Here is a 22,368-nt window from a genome sequence, read left to right as displayed (position 1 = left end):
GATTCTTCATGGTGAAATATTTAACGCTGTCCTCTGAGTTTGGGAAAAAGAAAAGGATGTCAAGCTTTTTTCTGTATCTGACTTTTATTGAGCATAATTTTTTGAGATTCATTCATACTGTTTTATGTATCAGTAGTATGTTCCTTTTGTTGCTGAGTAGCATTGTAGTTCATAGCATAAGTAGATTATCCTTTCACCAGATGTTGGAATTTGTACTGTTTTCTATTTTTTACTATTATGAATAAAGCTGCTATAAACATTTGCAAATACATCTTTGTGTAGATATTTTATTTCTCTTCAGTAAATATTTAGGAGCAGAATTGCTGTACTGTATAGTGTTTATTTACCTTTGTAAGTAATTGCCTCTTTTCCAAAATGACTGTTGTGGTTTGATAAAGCTGCCAGAATGCAATATACCAGAAATGGATTGGCTTTTACAATGGGGACTTATTACATTACAATTTACAGTTCTCAGGCTATGAGAGGGGCTCAGTTCAAGGCTTCAATAGAATGATACTTGAATTCTGAAGACAGGTTGCTGGCACCTGGGATACCATTGTCACATGGCCGGCAACTGCTGGTCCTTCTCTTCCATGTTTCATTGCTTTTAGAATCTGGCTTCAGTGGCTCCCTCTCTGTTTTCTCTGGATCCTTTCTTGGTTTCTCCATGGTTTTTCTCTATGAGCTTCTCTTAATTTCATCTCTTAGCTTCTGTGTGTGTTTTATCCTCTTATAAAGGAGTTCAGTAGAAGGGTTAAGACCTGCCTTGAATGGAGTAGGTCACATCTCAGTGGAAATAACCTAATTGAAAGGTCTCATCTACAACAGGTCTGTACCCACAGAAATGGATTAAAAGAATATGGGGTGGGCTACGGTGGCTTAGCAGGCAGAATTCTCGCCTGCCGTACTGGAGACCCAGATTGGATTCCCGGTGCCTGCCCATGCAAAAAAAAATGTTCTTTTCTGAGGATACATAACAGCTTCAAATTGCCACAATAACCATATTATTTTGAGATGTTTTTCCTAATATAAATAGTGTGTATATATTACATATATTTTAATATAAAGGGAGAAAAATAATTTATTATATTTTTATTAGCAAAAATTTAAAAACAACCCAAATTTCCATCAACTGGGAAAGCAATAGTTTATTTCCTTATTTCATATAGACCTCTGCTCTAATGTTGTGGCCTCAGAAAGACCTTTCTTTACCACCATATTAAAAAGTATGCATCTCCTTCCCCAAATCCAAAGTCCCTCTATCTTCTTAACCTATTTTCTCTTCATGATTCTTATTATTTCCTGCCATTATATCACATTATTTGTTTATCTTTTACTGGTCTCTCCTACCGGCTTTCCACAGGAATCAAAATTCTTTATTGTTCATATCACTACCTCTATCATATATTTATTTATTAAAATATATTTGTTTTTCTCTCCCACTTTGCATGAGGGTGGGATACATGTCTATTTTCTATTACATCTCCAATATCTGGAATGGTGTGTGGCACATAATAGGTGCTCAAAGTATTTGTAGAATATATTAATGATCTAATATTGTAGATCTGATTAAAGACTACATGTATTATTATAAAAGTTTTTCTCTGCTTTTTACTATTTCGTAACTTTTGGCAGAATATAAAAGATAAATTGCTTTAAATAGTCATATTATTGATCTTTGTGTTGTTTAAATTATAAGTGACACTTTTCCTCTTTAGGTCTTATTTTTTCAAAACTTATTTGAACATGTTTTATGTCGTTAAGCAGAAAGACATTTTTTGGAGTGAAAATGTCATTTTATAATTTAGCAACAAGAAACCCCTTTCTTTAGTATTCAAAACCTATTTCATTTTAAATTCTCTATTCTGCCAAACTGCTTTTCTAACCCAACTATTGAGTACTCATGAGCAGGTCATCTTTGAATGTGGCATTCCCTTTATCTGGAAAGACAACCCTTTCTCCCAGTCCTGCCCACTCTCCTATTAAAACTGCATTCATTTTTCAAAGGCATTTTGAAGCCTCTTTAAACTTTTCCTATGGCAATAAACACATTCAACAAATCAGTTATTATTGTACATATCTTCTTGCCTTAATGTCACTTGACCAATCCCATTTTCCAAAGCCCATTTTGCAAAATTCTAGATTCATGGGATGTTAATACAAGTCATGTGGAGAAAAGAAAAGATTCCGTGGTGACTAAACTTTGAAATGACTTTGCTTAGAAAAATTAACTAGATTCTTTTCATTGCAGATCTAGCCAGAACATTTTTTTTGCTAGTGTGCATTATGACTCTCCAAGAGGGATCTACAATATGCATAGTTTCAGCTTATTTTCCCATAGAACTCCTTTTAAATTTTTAATGTTTTCCCCCTGAGCATTATTTGGGTAAGTGCTTCACAATATGGTAATTTCTATTTTGTTACATTTCACACTTCATGCAGGCAAATAATCTCTTCTTACCCTTAACATCAAGCAACCACAATTGATTCATATTTTAAATAATACATAATCACTAGATAAGCACATGGTAATAATCTCTTTCAGGAATTTCGATGGAGAGCTCAGTACTTTATTCAGTGTGGTCCTTTAATAATAATCATGTTATTTAATTATATTTATTTATTTTTATCTCCTGACAAAGCAACGTAGCCTGTGAAACTGACACCCATTCCTCAATTCTTCTCTACTCTCCAAAGTGAACGTCAAGTTGATAAGGCATCCGTGAAGAATATGCCATCTCTGGTAACTGTTGAATAGTTCACTGCGTGAACTCGTCCATATATAGTGTCAAAATCGATTTGACAGATGGCAGGTGCCTTCAAACTTTTGATGGGAAGGAAGAGGAACAAAGGTAATGTGAATTCCCCCCCCCTCATTAATGTTTGTTGACAGTATAAATTTTTAAAGATCACCAGAGTCACACAGTGGTTTTAAAGAAGGAATGGAATGGAATTTTTTATGGTTTCATGGTCAAGCAAATTGACCTATTTGGATTGAGGCTGAGTTCTTAATGGGGGCTTGGTTTGTTCTCATAGAATTCCAATGTTCTGTTTACTTCAAAATGTATTCAGAGAATGAACCGTTGCCACTCCATGTGCTTTGCATCTGACAAGTGTAAGCCTTTTAGAAAGGCTTCAGCTAAAAGCACTTAGGAGTCAAGAAAGCTCATTCTGACAACACCACATTTGGGAAGCTCATCCTCCCTTAAATTCTTGTTTAAGCAAGGTAGAAGTCAGATAGGTAAAAGAAAATTCTAGTTAGAGCTTCGTAATTCACAGCATTGACTGCTTCCGAAACTTTTAAATGTCTTGTTGTGATTATCTCTGCTGATTGGACACCCATTCTTAGGGATTGGGGCAAGTTAACAAATAGTAGAGCAGTTTTATTTCTGGCATAATTGCTGTGTTAAAACCTAGTATAGGGTGGTGTGATGGTGGCTCAGTGGCAGAACTGTTGCCTGTCATGCCGAAGACCCGGGTTTTATTCCCAGAGCCTGCCCATGCCAAAAAAAAAAAACAAAAAACAAAAACCTAATATGAATAAAGCATTTACTAAATACCAGGGATATTTCTAGGTATTTTATGTATATTATTTTATGTAATCTTCATGACAGTTCTGTGTAATTGATGGGATCATGAGCTCCATTATTCTCTACCAATAAAGAGAAAAACATGTCGAGAAAATAAGTTGCTTTGTCCCAGGTCACAGGAGTAGTAGAGGGCCAACCTGAGATCCACAGTCTTTCTGCAGAATCTGAATGTTCAGTCACTGCTGTACAGTTTATGAGTGAGGTTAAGAGTATAGACTCAGGAGTAAAAACTACCTAACTCAATATTCCAGGCTCTAATTTATATACCACCTACATGACCTGGGGCAAATTGCTTAATATATTTAAAGTTTAGCGTCTTCATCTGTAAACTAAGGAAAAGAAAGGTACACATTTCATAGGTTAATTGTAGAGATTAAACGTTTTTATGCATGTGCACAGTGGGACAGAGTAAACAATCAGTGACCATTTCCTGCTGCTCTGATATCTATCACTTTTATTCTGATTAAATTAGCAAAGTTTCTTCAAACAAACTCTTGGTTTTCCTTCAGAAAGTTCTGTCAAAGGTTTATCTGGAAAAAAAATGTAGCAATAACAGGAAAAATTTAATGTGTTTCAGGCCACAAGTGAGGTTTCCTGCAAGAACACATTTTAAATCACTCTTGAATTAATCTTTCCTTTCTCAAAAGGAAAGCAGTTCAATATCATCAACATAATCTTCATCATCACCAGCCATCATAGTAATGATCAATAAAGGCATAAAGAAGTGTTTTAAAATGTGTGCTCCAATCCACAGAGAAATATCACTCCTGCCCTGTCTATTGACCACAAAAATAGCCTCATTACCAGATTCTTCAGCGTTAGAAGTGATTCTTCCAATCAGCTTCATAATCCATAAAACCAAATCAAAGATTCTATTTATGGAGTAGATTGTCTGATGATTTGTGTGAAGAGAATTTATGTGTTGACTTATAATTCATCACCAAACACAAAACATAGGTACCCTCCCTAAAAGACTGAGGAATAATAAATTCCTATTGAATATTCTTGAATTTGAAAATCTTTTATTGTACCTGCTGTATGAAAAATAGCCTTCAAGTCTAAACAATATCATAAATTCTGCTCTTTTCTCACACAATTTTGTAATTTAGTTTGGTGGTTTGAAGTTGTATGTACCCCAGGAAAAAAAAATGTGTTCTAAAATTTAATCTATTCCTGTGAGTGTAAACCCTTCATCAGCAGGACCTTTTCATGAGGCTACTTCAGTTAAGGCATGGCCCACCTCAATCAGGATGGGTCGGAATTCTATACTAGAGTCCTTTATAAAATGTTTGAATTCAGAGATGAGAGAGAGAAAACCATGGAAGCCAGACGCTGAAGTCATTGAAACCCAAAAGAGAAGGGAAAGACCAGCAGACACCACCATGTGCCCTTCATGTGGCAGAGGAGCCCAGGATGGCCATTAAGTCCTTAAAGAAAGCATGGCCTTGGTGAGGTCTTGATTAGGACATTTTCCCTGCCTCATAACCATGAGTGAATAAATCCCCACAGTCTAACCTGACCCATTTTGTGGTATTTGTTTTGCGCAGTCTAGATAACTAAAACATCCAGATACTTTGTTTTTAAGTAAATGAACTGATTTCTTCTCTCTCATAATCAGATTTAGTGCTAATCTGCTTAGAAGCTTTGTTTAAATACCTGTCTTCTGCAGACCATTTGCTGGTTTCACACATGAATCTCCCTTGGCAGAATCCATAGAGTAAAACACGTTACTGCACATTGTAGTCTTTGGCTGTAATTCCTTTTCCCTCCAGTAGTTTTCTCTAGTCCCTAAATCTGTCAGTTAGTACCCTCTTCTTGAATTGCCTTTCTTCCAATAATTTCTGTGGCTCTGATCTAAATGAACATTACGTGCCAGGGAAAGGAATTTTGCTTTCTAAAGGTAAGCTCTCTTGCTTTCTCACAACTGAAAGTCTCATTTTAGAGACTTTCTCAAGTTGGGCTCAATGTTATTGGTCCAACCAAATAATGTAGAAAAAGAATGAGCAGATAATATTGAAGTTTACCACTCAGGCGTACGGCTCCTAAGTTATTCATTCGGACAAATGTGTTTTTTAAGGATTCCTATAATAAACTAATTATGCCCTTCACATTTTTTTCTGTTCAGTGTAACATGATAGGACTATATCTTGTATTCAACATTGGCTTTGTTGTTCTAAGTACCTTCCCATTAATGGCAATGGCAAGGGATGGCTTTGAGTGAGATGTCAAGATAGCACATCATTCCAAGGAAAAATTCACGTATTGTCATATGAGGTCTCCTTCTCTAACATAATGTTCAGTCTTAACGACCAGCCATCCAGATATTACCCAAATACCTTGAAAACATGAAGTTGAAGCAAGCAGCTCGAACATTTTTGGCTTGTGTATTCACTTGCTTGATTTTTTTTTTTTTTTTTTTTTTGGTGTTGAGATTGAAGCTTTGAATTAAGCTTTTTGACCTTTAACCTTCTCTTTATAGCCATTGGTTAAACAAACACTGTGTTGCCAAGTACAGATAACTAATAACTAAAACATCCAGATACTCACATGGACATTAGCTTTGACATACATATACACACCCACATATATTATTTAAATGTGTGGGTATACACACACACACGCGCACACACCAACACCCATGTACATATGACATTTTGTTGAGCTCCCAATCCAGTGGTCATTGTCCTAATGCCTTACACACACCCCTCCCCAAGGATCTGGGTTCAGTTCTTTCCTCTGTGTTCTGGTCTTTGGTACATTAATCATTACTTCTCACTGAAACCTTCTAAAGGATCTCCTCCCCAGTGTGTGAAAACCCTTAATAGGGACCATGACTGTGGTACATGGAATTTCAGTTTCCAGGAACTTGAAAGTATTTGTCAAAGTAGCAAAAGCTCCAGGTATTTGCTCACAAATCTAAAATCTAAATTGCTCTAGAATCCAGAATTCTCTTATTCTTCCATATGTCTGAGTGTCTGTGAACATTAATGAATGATGAGGCTGTACTCATTCTTGAGTGCTATTACTCTATTGAACTAGGGAGTGAAAGATGACATGAGATTACCAGTTTCCACCTCCCCACTCACTTCTGGGACTTGGCTTCCACTGCTCCATCTCTAGTTAGCAAGACATTATCTAGGGAGTGGTAGCAGAGGGGAGGGAGTACGACATAAGGCTGGGAATCATGATGAGGAGCATCTTGGAAATACTGTGCTTGGGAGGAATTGCCATCAGACACAGGGCATATGAGTGGATTTAATGGCCCAGCTAGTTCTAGGATCAGTTCATTCAACCTGCCTTATGCCCCTAGACACTGCACAGTGGGGAGGAGATTCTTTAGAACGTTTCAGTGAGGAGTAACGATTAATGTACCAAAGATCAGAACACAGAGGAAAGAACTGAACCCAGATGCTTGGGGAGGGGTGTGTGTGTAAGGCATTAGGACAATGATCACTGGATTGGAAGCTCAACAAAATGTCATATGTACGTGGGTGTTGGTGTGTGTGTGTGTGTGTATACCCACACATTTAAATAATATATGTGGGTGTGTATATGTATGTCAAAGCTAATTTCCATGTGAGAGGTATGGAATGCTATAGAGTTTCAGAGAAGAAAGATACTGCATCTAGAATACAGTTTTGTTTATCAGGAAAGGCTTTCTGATGCTGGGATAATTTCGAATGGAACTTGAAAATGAACAAAATAGGCAAAGAGTGACAAGTGCTTAGAGAACATGGAGCAGTTAATTTTGAGCAGAGTATAGGGTTTGTGTAGGGTAAGAACAGTGGAAAAATTTGAATGAAATGTTGTTTTCTGCATAGCCCAGTCCCTTTAATCTCCTTAGCTTTTGTCTCATCCTCTTTATTAACCTACCAAGGAGGCTTCTGAATTTTTAAGTTTTACTAAATTTTGCATTGCATGTTTAATGATGGGATCTTGCATAGAACATTCTAATATATTCTAAAAATGTGTCCAACGTGCAATTGTTCAAAGAAATAAACCACATATTTCCAAACAAAACATTTTGATTTACAATATCCCTCTTCTCTGAACTCTTTGCATTTTAAAGACTGGTATATTAATGACTAATTTTTATTTATCAACAGCTGACAACTGACTCCAAGATACAGCATCAATCCGTCATCATGGTCGATTCAGTTTGTACATGGCACCAAAGAAGAAAATATCTTAAACACAAACCTTTTCATTCTTTATCTTTTCTCAAATGTAAAAAATTTCTCTTCTTTTAAATAAGAAAACATAACAATAATGCTCAGAATGTAAAATACCTTTGTAAATGCAGTAAAATATTTTGAGTCAACAAAATTCTTGAGTGAAGGTGAATGTACCAGCAACCAGGTTAAAAATTTCAGTCTAGTCACAATTTTGAATTTGGGGAAAATAATTGAAAGGTGTGAAGAATAGGAGTTTTATATAACTGATTTTTTTAGGTGGGAAACATTTGGCATACCTGAAATCATATACCGCTGAACCAAGTAGGAATTCTGGCAAAGAAAATTCATGTCTTAGAGGTTAACATGTCCAGTGAGGAAAGCAACGAAAGTGTTTTTGACAAATGACTCCTGACCCAGAGAGGAATCTGTCTTATGGCTTTTGAGGTCGGGGTAAATTGCAATGCAAAACAAACTAATAATTCATTGAAATTATTGTAGAGCTATTTTTTTAAACCGGCATAAGGACTCTTCTGAAATGTATATGTTTGCAAATCTATACTGGCAAGAAAGGAAAACAAGCCAAAACAATATCTGGTTTTAAGGCAACCAAGGAGGAAATGGTCTCATTTGCCTTTTTCTCCTCCCCCTCCTCCTTCTCGTACTCTACTAGAGATCCTTCGTTGTTCCCTTCTTCCTGAGATCTGTTCTCTAGTATGAGCCATTTTAAGTTACAGAGGCATTTATGGCTACTGGGGGAAACATGGCAATTTTGGAGGCAGGTGATATTACTTTTAGTGAGGTTCCTAACCCCAGCACTGGCGAACTTTTACTATAAAGGGCCAGAGTAAAAAAATTTAGACCATGTGGGCTGTATGACTTCTGTTGCACAGAAATGCATCTCTGCCATTATAGTGTAAGAGCAGTCTTAGACAATCACATCAGGATGGCTGGTAGAGGATCATATTTGGCCTGTTTGCCTTATGTTACCAACAACTGCCTAAAACTACTGAAGATACTTACAAAGCCTATTTTTTTTTCTAGGAAAAAAATAAAAGAATGCATATTCAGTCCAAAATGACAAAACTCATAGCTTAAGAAGCTTCACTTAAGCCCTCTGGTCCACGTTAAAAAAAAAAATCCACAGAAAAGAACATTCATAGCCTTGCAGACATAAAACTTAACATAGTTTTATGTTAAGATATAAGAATGCTTTTTAAAATATATATTTATGTGTTATTTATATGATTTTGGGGAATAGAAAACATGCTTCCAAGATCAGAACTCCAATTTTTAGAGCAGCACTTAAAGGAAATAAGAAGAGTACTTAAACGCCCAATTTGCTATCATCATCTAGGAACAAATTAAACCATAAATCTGGCGTTTTTCCAGCCCACCTCCTGTTAGAACGGTAGAAGCTGCTTGCCAAACTTGCTGTGAATTCTTAGGTCATGTCTGAAATTTTAAAAGCTCAGCTATGTTCAAAGCCTAAGGTAGCTGAAATATGGGGTACGGTTTTTATTTTTGATAGTTTATCTCGTGAATCTTCTAATCACATCATTATATATAATTGTCACAATATTCTAAATATTAGGTACGTTACCATTGTAGATTGGATGGGGAAAGATTTGTTTTCAGGCTCTTATTAGCAGTGTTAAGAACTATAAAACAATAATAGGAGTACACTGAATGGAGCTGAATGTGAGTATGATTGAGGGAGAAGGGCTGGAGGTACGTATAACACCAGAAAGAAAGATAGAGAATAAAGACTGAGATGGTATAACTCAGGAATGCCTAGAGTGGACAGTGATGGTGATTAAATGTACAAATATAAAAACATTTTTGCATGAGGAAGAATGAAGAAATGTCAACATTACAAGGTATTGAAAATGGGATGATATACAGGAAAAGTACAGTCGATGCAAGCTAGGGTCTATTGTGATAGACATTGTAATATGCTTCCACTGAATGTCACAAAGGTATTATGCCAAAACTAAATATCAGCAGGTAGGGGATATTGGGGAGGGGTGTGGATTCTTTGTGGAAGAAAATGACCTGTCTTCATGTAGATTATGGTAGCAAAGGCATGGCTATTTAATTAGGTTGGATTGTATGATGTGTGAGTAAAACTTTAAAAATGAACAGAGAAAAACAAGTGCTAGAAAAAATATGGAGAAAGAGATGCACCTATTCACGATTGGTAGGGGAACTGAGAGGTGCAGTCCCTCAGTGGATGGTTCCACAGGAGACTGGGGGTGGGGTTGCCATATGATCCTGCGACCCCTGTTGCTAGGTATTCACCTGGAGGAATTTGGTGTGGGGACATGAATGGACATTTGCACATTGGTGTTTATGGCAGCAGTGTTCAGATTTGCAATGGATAGAGGTGGCCCAAGGGTACAAGGACTGAAGAATGGAAGAGGGAACCGTGGTATATATATACAATGGACTACTGGGTAGCTGCAAGAAGATATGAAGTTCTGAGGCATGCAACTAGGTGTATGAAATTTAATGACAGTAGGTTGAATGAAATGTCAGAAACAAAAAGGCAAATTTATCATGCCTCACTCATCTGGACTAATTATAATATACAAACTTGGAGAATTGAAGTCAAGAGCCTGGGTTATCAGGCTGGAGTCTATTACAGACAGTCCTAGATTGTAAACTCTTACAGCTGTCATGTATTCAGGAGTCGTAACTGTTATTTCTAATTCTGAGATACTGAGCTACTGGTGTATAACCTGGTAGGTCCTTGGAACTTTGGGTACTTGTGTGCTCAGAGTTAGAGCACTGAAGCTATGAAAGTCAGCATTACCCCATACAGCAACTGTAAAAAAAAGTTTAAAAAGTGACCAGATGTTCCAGTTTGCTAGCTATTGGAATGCAACACACCAGAGACAGATTGGCTTTTAATAAAAGGGGATTTATTTCATTAGTTCTTCAGAGGAAAGGCAGCTAACTTTCAACTGAGGTTCTTTCTTATGTGAGAAGGCACAGTGTGATCTCTCCTGGCCTTATCTCCAGGCCTCTGGGTTCCAACAACTTTCCCTGGTAAGATTTCTTTCTACATCTCCAAAGGCCTGGGCTGAGCTGTGAGTGCTGAGATGAGGTATGCTGAGCTGCTTGGGCTATGCTATGTTGCACTCTCTCATTTAAGCACCGGCCAATTAAATCAAACATCATTCATTATAGCAGGCATGCCTCTTAGCCAACTGCAGATATAATGAGCAACAGATGAGGTTCAGGTACCATTGGTTCATGTCCACAGCAACAGAACTAGGTGCCTTCATCTGGCCAAGTTGATACCTGACCTAACTACCACGCCAGACTTCAACTAGAGATATGAATGAAGCTGATCTGGTTAGGACTAAGGTAAATCAGAATACAGGGTAAAGGATGATATTGTCCATATTTTAAAACTTCAACTTCTATGTGAGACCAAAGGGGGAGATGTTTATTTGGTGCAAAGTTTTTATTTTGGGTAGCACATTATCTAATTTAATTTGTGTGGCCATTTTATGTAAACACTGTAATTACATGGAATCTTGAATAGGGCATGAGATCTTGTTGATTTTATAGGCTAATTTGATGCCCCGATATAACCCAGAGTAATTTGGGCAGAGAAGAAAAAGTATTTGCAAAATACCCTTGGAAGCCTGGGGAGAAAGAAAGAAATATTCAGCTTTCCCTGTTGGGGAATTCCACATATTCTTACAAGCAGTGGGTACAACCAATTCAGTAGGCTGAACCTTCAATCTCAGGGTTTGCCCCTATGAAACTTATTCCTGCATACATTTATGCTTAAGAGTTATCCCCAGAGACCCTCTTTTGTTGCTCAGATGTGGCCTCTCTCTCTAAGCCAACTTGTCATGTGAACTTACTCCCCTCTCCACTACATGGGACATGATTTACACCTGGGGTGTAAATCTTCCTGGCAACATGGGTCAGTACTCCTGGGATGAGCATCAAGGGATTGAGAAAGGCTTCTTGACCAAAAAAGGGGGAAAACAGAAATGAGATAAAATAAAATTTCAGTGACTGAGAGGTTTCAAACAGAGTTGAGAGGTTATTCTTATGCATTATATAGATACCCCTTTCTAGTTTATGGTGTACTGGAGTGGCTAGAGGAAAGTACCTGAAACTTGAACTGTGTTCCAGTAGCCTTGATTCTTGAAGATGATTATATAACAATATTGCTTTTATAATGTGACTGTGTGATTGTGAAAACCTTCTGTCTCATGCTCTTTTTAAATAACTAGGGTATGGACAGATGAATAAAAATACAATGATAAAGGGTAAAAAATTAAGTAGATTAAAATGCTAGTGGTCAATGAGAGGGAGGAAGAAGCAGTATGGGATATGAGTTTTTTCTTTTTTCTTTTTCTTATTTTTCTGGAATGATGCAATTGTTCTAAAAATGATCATGGTGATGAATACACAACTGTGTGATAATATTGTGAGCCATTGATTATATACTATGGATGGACTGTATCTGTGAAGATTTCTCAATGAAAATAATAAAAAGGAACTATTCCATATTTAGATGTAAGTATGTCTAAGTCAGGGTTCTTTAGAGATACAGAACCAACAGTAGATATCTGCAAATATGAGATTTATCAAGGTATCTCAGGTAACCATGGAAATAGAAGAGTCCAAAGTTTGTAGAACAAGCTGTGAGACTGGCAACTCTGATGAAGTGTCTGGACAAACTCTACAGTAGAGGCTCACTGACTGAAGAAGCTGTGAAAAAGTCTCTCTTCTTCCTTAAAAGGCTTCAGTTCATTGGATCATCTTGTTTGGGGAGACATGTTTTACATATGCAATCAACTGATTGATGATTTAATGCATCAGCTTACCCATTTATCAACCAGCCACAAAATATCCTTGCAGCAACTGTCAGGCCAGTGTCTGCCTGACCAGATAACTGGGCATCATCACGTGGCTAAGTTGACATCAGAACCCAACCACATCAAAGTACTATGCTTATAATAACAAGGCTACAGTTTTGGAGACAAATGCCAAGGCTCTGTTTCATTAGAGTTGAAATAAGATCTTTATACATGCTGTGGGGAATTGGGCCCCATCTTTAGGAGCATCTTAGATTTTAATTTAAAGTAGTGATTTATGAGACAATGGATTTAATCAAGGCACTAATATCATTAGAATCTAGTGGAAAGCATTTGAAGCTCTATATTCTAAGGCAAGGGAGTTAAGGTCAATTTGTTGTAAGTCTGTTAAATGTTAGACGAAGGGTTTGTAAAATAAGCATCAGAATTTTTAGACTCTGATCACTGAAGCCTTTGAAAACTATCTCCCTGACAGATAAATAAAATAAAACAGACTTTTGGCTTTAGAATGCCTGGTCATTTTTACTTCTGCAGGTTTTTATGATAAGAGTACCCATGAAGGCATGAACCCACTATGAAGAAAAATTTCCCGTGATTTACAAAGATATTTTAAAGAGATTTGTTTTGTTTGAAAGTTCTATTTTCCCACTGTGGAAGTTAGAATGTGGGTGGTCCCCTAAGGAGAACATGGTCTTAAGAATGTAAAAACTAATTAATCTCTCATCAGGGCTTAGTAGGAAAGAGAAAGCAGTAGACATTTTTTTTTTCAGTTAGGGTAAGGCAGCTTTTCATAGTCACCTAGAGTCCATAGTGTTGCTTTAATTAGTCACCAGAGCCCAGCACCAAACCTCTTGCCAACTGCCTAAAACACATACGCACAGCCCACAGGGCTTCGGAGCAGCTGCACGTGCTCCTGAATTATGCACTGTGGTTTTAAAGTGCTCCACTTCTTGCTTTCTATAGCAGTCCCAGTGAGGATAAAAAGTATGTATTTATAATACATAACATGATGTACATAATGTTTTTGCTCCAGTCCCTGCATCATGGAAAATGTGTTTTCTGTGACATATAGTATGCAGTGTAAATGAGCTGTGGAATAACAAATTAAAAAGCTTTTATAGAAACCACTAATTACTATTTATGGCTCCCTGGATATCACCTAAAGTGGCTAATGCGTGGTAAGTGTAGGGTGCACAATGATGACTGAAGACGAAATCAGTGAGGAGTGGGATTTGTGGCTAAGCCTAAACCATCAAGGCAGTTTCATCAGTGGTGCCCTTTCTGTGCACTGCCAGGCAGACAGTAAAACAGGACAATGCAAAAAAATGGTGGCATTTTTCTGTCTTGCAGCTTGTGCTTCCTGGGTGAGCCAGTCCTCAACCCTTCTGCTTTTCTTTTGTGTATAATATCCATATCATATAAAAGAAAATAGACATGTTCACATAACCATTCAGGAATTTAAGCATTATGTAGCTGTAAATTGCATTTGTAGTTATATAATTAATAAATTTATTAAGAAGTATCCATAGGCAAAGCAACATATTGTAGTCTTGTTGATATCAAAGAAAAATGGTCCTTGACGTGAAGGGAATCATGATTTAATAAGTGTTTCTTTTTTTAGTGTATGACCCTATTTCCTAAAGTGACAGAGTGGCATAAACTCGATTCATCCAATGTTTATTGAGCATCTATGTGTCAGTGAGTGGCTAGACTCTGGACCTAAAAAATGAATGTCCCTCTCTTCTAGATGTTCATGATCTAGTAGAGGACAGAAAATGTTACTTAAATTACACTGCTGGCAGACAGAGAGGAGCTAGATGGGATGGAAATAGATGGAAGAAGATTAAAATCATGAGTGGAGCTGCAGGGAAGACACATGGGATAAAGTGAAGTGAGAGCTTGACTTGAAATTTGAAAATTAGGCCTGATGGTAAAGGGCAGTCTAGGCAAATTAATGACTTGGTTTGACAAATTTCAAAAGGAAAAAACTATCGGAAATATAATTTACACAAGACTGGGAATCAGCCAGAATTACTATTTGAACACCTGTCTGAGACTTGTATGATATACAGATTTTTTTTTAAAAGGAAGGTTCTTGTTGTAATGATGCCTCCATTCTAGCAGGAGAATGAAAGCATCCATTTGCTGGATCATATGTGTTTATGCATAGTTTGTCATAATGAGAGGAACTTGGCTTTTAAAACATAACAGTTTGACCTACCCTATCGGCCTTTTAGAGATTATGTGAGAGTAAAGAAGACCACTATTGGAATTAATTTATAAATTCTAAAACATTAATGAAATACTAATACTTAGTGATGATTTAAGAGATGCATATGTATCACTTGTCCCCAAATATCACCTCATTGACTTTCTGGCAATGCAAAGTGTCTGAATTGGGTAGAATAGTCAATACTGGTTACTTGGATTTGATTGGCAGTAACAAAAGGCTGTCGGTAATGATTCTGTCCCTTTGAAAGTCAAGATATCATCATATTTCACCATTCTGAAATGGATAGGACTTGATTTTTCAGCTGACAACCAAAAAGCTCAGAAAAAAAAAAAAAAACTGCTTTCACTTATGAAGATCATGACTGTCAAAGTCTCTTTGTCTCTCGGATGGGGAGTCCCAGTTCAGCCTCCTTCAGCAAGTTGGGGAAAGTAAAGACAGACCTATAGACAAATCAGCAGTTGGAGCTACAGAAGCAGCAACACCCCCAATGGCCAAGAATCCCCTATTTGTGTAGACTGTGGTTATCTTCAGTCTAGGGACATAGGACCTGATTTCATACTTGACCTGAGGCATGATCTTTTGGAACTAGTTGTGGTGGTCTCTGGTTCTGTCCCTGGACCCCTTCAGGTGAGTCTAGACTAAGGACCCCTGATGGTAAGTCCTCTAAAATGTGGGATTATAAAAAGGGGGATAATCAGGAAGTAGAGGAAGAAAAAAACTATAGAGAATGGAAGTTACCCTTAACTGATTATGTAAAACAAGGGCCCTTATTGTGTTCTGGTTTCTGGGGGGTTCCAAATAGTCTCCTCATTCACGCCCCATTTTATTTTAACCAAACAGATCTTTACTTGTTTCTACATGTGAATTATTCTAAAGAGTGACTTCATCTTTTTTTTTATCCTTTGCATAACTCTCACAAATGGATGACACCTTGTTTGATCTCTTGGACATGCATTGATTTCTGTGACTCCTCATGTCTCAGACACTTTAAGTATTTGCATTCTTTTCTCAAAGCTGTGATATATTTCTGTCTTTGGATAGAAGTGACCAATGTGGTATCTCTCCACAATACAGTGTTTTCTGGACTCAATAATTATAATGGCTACTGGCTTTTATTCTGACTAGTTACTCTAATTGACAGTTGCCATAGTCTGGCAAAGGAATTGGGCATGAAGAGTTGGGTTGTTCTCTCATACTTATAACTCACTCATAGGCCCAGTAGGTTCCAAGTACTTGGAAAAATGCCGGTGTGTTTCTGTACATCACCATATATTTCTACACTGTAGGCAGAATGTATCCAAATTGATGCATTGAAGTTAAAAGAGAATGGGTAAACATGCAAATGAGATGGACATGCATGATTCATTTGCCAGATTTATAATATTAGAAGCCTGATGAGTATTATTTCAAATTTCATCCAATTGCTTACCTCCCAACTTTAAAATGACCCACAGATATATGTGTAATTGGAAATTCCACTTATTCCAATTAGATGTGTGCAGAGCAGAAGATCTCTAAAACCTAACAAAAATCTTACTGTTTGTGCATGTTAAAAGATTTTGCATTTTCCCATTTCCCATGGAGATGTATGATTTTAAATACCAAAGGATTAAGATGCTTAAAAAAAAGATTGCCCAGGGTTGACCTGAATAGACAAATAGAAGTGTTAATCTGAGAGAAGAAAGTTTGAATTAGAAATGAGATAATTAGAAGTAAAGCTATAATGAAACAAATAAGTAGATAAGGAAGGAACATTTAGGTCCACTAACTGGCCGGATCTTAATAAGTTTTCCATACTATCTCATTGATCAACTTGTTGCCTACAAATTGTGTATTTTTAGGGGAAACAGCGGGAAGTTTCTCAGTAAGGTGTTGTAAAATATAAAAGCAAATCAGCACTCTTGTGGCAACAATATAATGGGGCCAAGGACCAGTGAACCATGACAGCGGAAACCACATTTTGTAATTAATGAATGAATGAATTGCATGGCCTTTAAATGACCCCATTGTCTTTGTTATTACTTTCATAGCTCTTTACATCCAAGCTCTTGCTCTTGTTCATTTTTCACACAGTTTCCATAATGAGTATTAGTCTGTGTTGCATATTTTGCACACAAGAGGAGGGTATCCTGCAGTAAAGCAATATGAGGAACAATTCCTATTCTCTGATATGACTCCTTCTGAATGAGGTCCTAGAAGCAAATTGGGAAGTATGATTTATTTAGAATGGATGTAATAATATTTTAGTGTATATATTACTTTAGTATGCCAACTTTGTTATTATTCCATCCAGTTGGAATGGGATATTTTGGGTGTTAGAAAATTATCATAGTTCATGTTGAAAAGTACAACAGATTTTTAAGGAATATTTCTACTACACTAAAAAATATCTCATTTTCTTTCACTTTCTCACTTAAAGTAGGGCCTTTTCTTCTTTTAACTTCTTTCAGCTTCACCTTTTTGTTCCAAGCTACTTAGATGGAGACACCAACGGGGATTTCTTTTTTCTGTCTCAATGGGATACAATTTATTTTTTTTATAAATTTATTTTCAATAGCTTTAATAAACAAGCATTTTTCCAAAAATACATAAATGCCTCCTACAGTTTCTCAGTACTCTCTGGCTATTCAAGAAAATCACTTAAATTTGGATGGATGGCTTGCATTACTGAAACGTTGATCCACAGATAATCGTTAACAATGTTCTAATACTTCTTGTTGATTCAATAGTGGTGCAAAGCACTACCCTGTCAAGGTTTGGCCTATTGTATCCTACCCCAGGAGATTTATCTTACAGAGAGGAAGCCCAGATGTCACAGAATGCCTGACTCCCTATACCTCTCACTGTGAAGCTGTGAGAAGGAGACAATAACTGTGAAGTGTCCTGAGACCTCTATGAGAAAAGAAATTCATAGGTAAAAGATATCATTGCTCTTATAAATGGAAATATCGCAGATGCTGGAAAAATCCAGATCAATTTTCAAGCATTACAGTTTTCTTTCCCTCCCACTACCCATGACCAAACAAAGAGAAAATTCTCTGTTTAACCACCGAAGTTGGGTATAGGGAAAGCTAAAATATTTGTTCTTTTGATATTATATTATTACAGAAGTCAATAGGTTTCCCCAACTGGCTGTATATAAATGAACATTTACTTTTGACAGATGGTTCAATATGTTCCATGCTGTCCAGCCAACAAACGGTAATGAATGAAATTAGAGAGCAGGCAATTTCTGTCAGCAGGAATATATAATTATAATGTATTTACCAAGTGTATACCTGGGAGCTCTATTAAATTACTATGTAATTAAAAGGCAGTTTGTTCTTTATTCAAGCTGCTACTTTCCCCAAAATATGTGGAAGATTTCTATAACAATTAAAGGAATCCCAATATTTTATAGAACAGTTCAGAACACTGATAAATAGCTTCAGTGTAAGTAGATGTAAGTTGCTTGCATTAACCATTCATCGTTTTTCAATTAATTCCCATTTTTTTTCAGTATTTCAGGCAAAAGAAGATACTGCTCTTTCAGGTGTCCAAACACGTAGCGTTGGCTTATAAGTAAATAGTTCATCATATCCTTCCCTTCCCCATGTGTTGTTTACTAGAAAGAATGCAATGTCTTTTGAAAAACCTGGGCCTGAAAATGCCAGGCTTCTAGTCTCAGTGGGATTTTTGTTTCACTTCAGAGATTCCAGTTCAGTGGTAATAGCATAATGGCAACTTCTCAGTTTTACTCTGTATTTAAATAAATAGATATTAAGGGGGAAAAATGGATAGTGGCAAAAGGGCATTCAGTAGCAAACTCTAACCATATATATATATTTTTTGTTTGTTTGTTTTTTCCACTCTTGTTCTTTCGATGCTACCTACCATAGGGTAAGGATTGTGAAGATTTTGTTAACTTTGTTTCAAGATGTTTATGACAAAGGCCAGTGCATTTCAAATGGAAATGTTTAAACAGTCCAAATTTCAAGTCAACCTAGAAAATATTAGGGGGAAACAAATGATTGTAGCAGCAATTTGCAATTCAAATATCAGCTATTTTCTCTTCTGGGCAGCAAACTGCTGGCATTCAGAGGAAGCTTCTCATGCTGTGAATACCAGCCACACACTGAGGAAGGTTGAAGTAGGTGTTAATTGTTATATCACTATCATTTTTCATATAATTTTATCCATGCTTGTCATGCTGAAGTTCATGTTTCAAAGGGTTTTGGACTTATTTATAATAGGCTGGAACCTTTCACCTACTCTTTTGCAATTCTGGATGTTAAGGTCTTGTATATAATGAGATACTTGTCAATTAACATTTATTGGTTATTGTTTCTTTTTGTCTCTTCTGCACTCATAATTGGGCCTTCAGTAAAGGACTACAGCAGGAGTATTGTATGGTGAAATTTCCTTTTGAAGCTTTGATTTATTTTTTCCTTCAGAAAAGTTTTGAGGTTTGCATTGTTTTGTTTCTCATCAAAGCACATTGAAAATACCACATATCGTAATACTGCAGTGCCCCAAGTTAGCTGCATAAGTGGTGAGTTTGGGCACCTTAAAAACACTTATTGATGAATGCCAAGATAGGGGAAATAATTGAGGATCCTTCCATAGTTTCACAAAAGAGAACCACAGGGGTACCCTGAAATTCTGCACATGAGCTGGAATTTATTTTCTAAGCATCTTCCAGGATTCACCCTGTGATGAAAATCGATTTGTCAGGTGCAAAGAAATTTTGGCAGAGAAGAAAATAAGTGCTATATAGAAGATGAAAATAGAGGACATCAGCTCTTATACATGACTCTCAAAAAAAAGTTGGAAAAGTAATAAACAAAGGTAACTGGGTAGTATGGAACATATGTTGGACCCAACATAAAACTGATTGATTACTTCTCTGAATTAACAGGTTATTATATGTGAATGGCATGCCTTACCTCTGTCCCCAACATAGAAACAATGTCGTACATGTATGCATGCACGCGCACACACACCTTCACATATATGCACAGGTGCACAGATCTTTCTTTTTTTTTTTTACCAAGATATAATTTGAGTTTTGAATAGTGACTGGATGTTTTGGGAAAACATGAAATATGACATTTTGGCTCCAATGAGGAGGCCATAATGAAATGCAGAGTGATTCAGATATATTCTTTTAGATTTTAACCTATGTTTGTAGGTTTTCTCTCCTAAATCTCCCTCTTGTTTCCATTTTTTTTTTTGCATGGGTAGGCTCCAGGAATCAAACCCTGGCCTCCAATCTTTACTGTTCTATATTTAGTGTCTCAGACATAGGACAGAACATGGAAAATGTCAAATTCTCCTGGACTTGATTTCTGAAAGCCTATAAACAGAGCCTTCAGTACCTCAGTAAAATGCTCAGGATAAACATAGAGAAGAAAGGATTCTACCACTGTAGACAAGAAATAGGATCCCTCAACCTTTGAAGCAGACAAAGGGAAGGAATGCAGGACACTATTACATAATATAAAGGGGGCTCTTTCCCTTTTTCATACAAAGCCCCTGAAAAGTTTAGTCTTGTGATATAGGCAAAGAGGACCACAAAAAGCCTTCAAGGAATTCCCAGGTTCCTGGCATGACACAGTCACAGTAGAGATAACCTTAATAACCTGACATGGGCAGGAAAGCATTAGAGGGCATTAGTAGACGTTAAGGGGCCATGAAGACAATGATTGCCAACGAAGGCAGTGGCAGTCTACTGTCTAGAAAAATACAGCATCCCATTTTCCATGCCTTGCTACTGTGTATCCCTCCAAGTAAACTGATATAATACTGGAAGAACCCTGAAAAGGCCACGGTTCAACTTTCCTTTCAGCCTGCATTCATTTGGTCCTAGGAGATGAAGTCTTGAGGTTGAAAGAATTTATTTTTGTAGAACTCAGTATATTTGTTATATAACTGAGGCTGTAGATTCTTGAATTTTCATTTAGTGAGTTTGATTCTTAAATGATATCACTCCCTCCATTGGATTCCCATGAAAGGAGAAGCATGAGACTTTGGACATATTTGAAGGCAGTTAATTTTGAAGGTCTGCAGCAAACCAAAGTGAGGGAGAAGGAAAAGTGAGGCAGAAAAGAATAATAAAACCAAATGTAAGTGTGTTATTGTTGTGGCTGCTTGATGACACTAGGGTGTCAGAAAAGCATGGAAAAAGCCCCTAAGAATGGCCCTGTTACTTCCCCCATTGGTTCAGGGTTGCTTCTGACAATATTAACACTCTCTCACGTCTATAACTACTTCCTTAGCAGGGCTGATTGGAATCCTGTGAGTTTGGAAAGGGCCCATAAGCAGACAAGCATAGAAAGACACAAAATATGCATTTAAGGTGGAGTGCTGTCAGCGTCACTAGAAATATCCACCAATGCTGCAACAATATCAGAGATGGCCCAAGCTAAAAGGATTAAGGAGCATAAAAGTATCTGCAACAGTCCTTACCTCTCAGTGCTCAGATCTGCTTTTGCCCAGAAAAACATCTCTCTCATTAATAATTCTTGATGATGGTGGCCAGATACAATCTGTATGAAAGTCTTAAATAAAGAAGGGCTAATGGAATAAGTCACAGCCGCCTTGGCTGCAACTAGTACTGAGACCATGTATAGTCATCATTTCCATCCTCCACCATCGATTCCACATTCCTGTACCTTTGCCAGTCTTTTAGTTGTTTTGTATTGCTTGCCTACTGAAATGACTCAGCCCTCATTCTTCAGGGATCTGAGCTCTCAGCTACCTTGCCCTTGCTAGGCTGTGGTTGCTGACACTAAAACACCAAGAAAGAGCCACAGTGAATCTCCTGAGTTCCAGAGATACTCTTCCCTGCCTCTACTATGTAGTAGTAACCCTAGCTCTTCAGGATAATTAAGGTAAAACCCCCACCTGCATAAAAAGTCCAAAGTGATCAGGATGTAGTTGTAATTTTAGGTTTAGGGGAAACCTCACTATGTTCCTTAGTGAACCCTGACCTCTAATCTAGGAAAGGAGATGAGACATTCAAATTCTACAAGTGGGTAACTGGGAGTAATAGTGAAAGAGATGAAACCTACTTCTACAACTTGACTCACAGACCTGTGTTTTCTAGCTATAAGAGATTTAGCTCCATGCATTGGCTACTGCTCTACTGCATATAGTGTATTCAGGAAGAAAGCAACCGAAACCCAGAGGCTGTCAACCCTGAACCATTTAATGGGCCATTCTAACTTTCTATTAGGCTGACTCATTCAAGGTGATGCAATATGTATTAATATCAGCAGTTACGTTGTAATGTAATAATTGTTATTCTTCCTTCTTTACAAACTTGGCTGCTTTGTCTGAGGAGATATTATACCATACTCCATGTCAATATTTCAGACATGTTATGTTTTCTGATAGAGCTGCTAGAAAAGGCCCTCTGGGAAGGGAAGGAAAACCCCATACATAGAGAAAGTGTCAGTTCTAATAAGGATAAATAACTGTCCCCTCTAGATTGGAAGGGATCCTATATCTTCAACTTGTAACCAACTGGCCAGCTATTCTCCTCA

The 22,368-nt window shown here is 37.1% G+C and overlaps 1 long non-coding RNA gene across 1 annotated transcript; it reads left to right on the top strand.

Moving 5' to 3' along the window:
• The first annotated feature begins 525 nt into the window (after positions 1-525).
• LOC143653213 (uncharacterized) lies at positions 526-7,930 on the top strand. The gene is made up of 3 exons (XR_013161163.1): positions 526-828; positions 2,643-2,852; positions 7,697-7,930. It is a non-coding gene; the product is annotated as an uncharacterized LOC143653213 (long non-coding RNA).
• Positions 7,931-22,368: the final 14,438 nt, after the last annotated feature.

Source organism: Tamandua tetradactyla, chromosome 13 (genome assembly GCF_023851605.1).
Source record: "Tamandua tetradactyla isolate mTamTet1 chromosome 13, mTamTet1.pri, whole genome shotgun sequence".
Taxonomy (NCBI): domain Eukaryota; kingdom Metazoa; phylum Chordata; class Mammalia; order Pilosa; family Myrmecophagidae; genus Tamandua; species Tamandua tetradactyla.
Note: the sequence above shows the minus strand (reverse complement) of the source record. Positions and strands in the feature narration are given on the sequence as shown.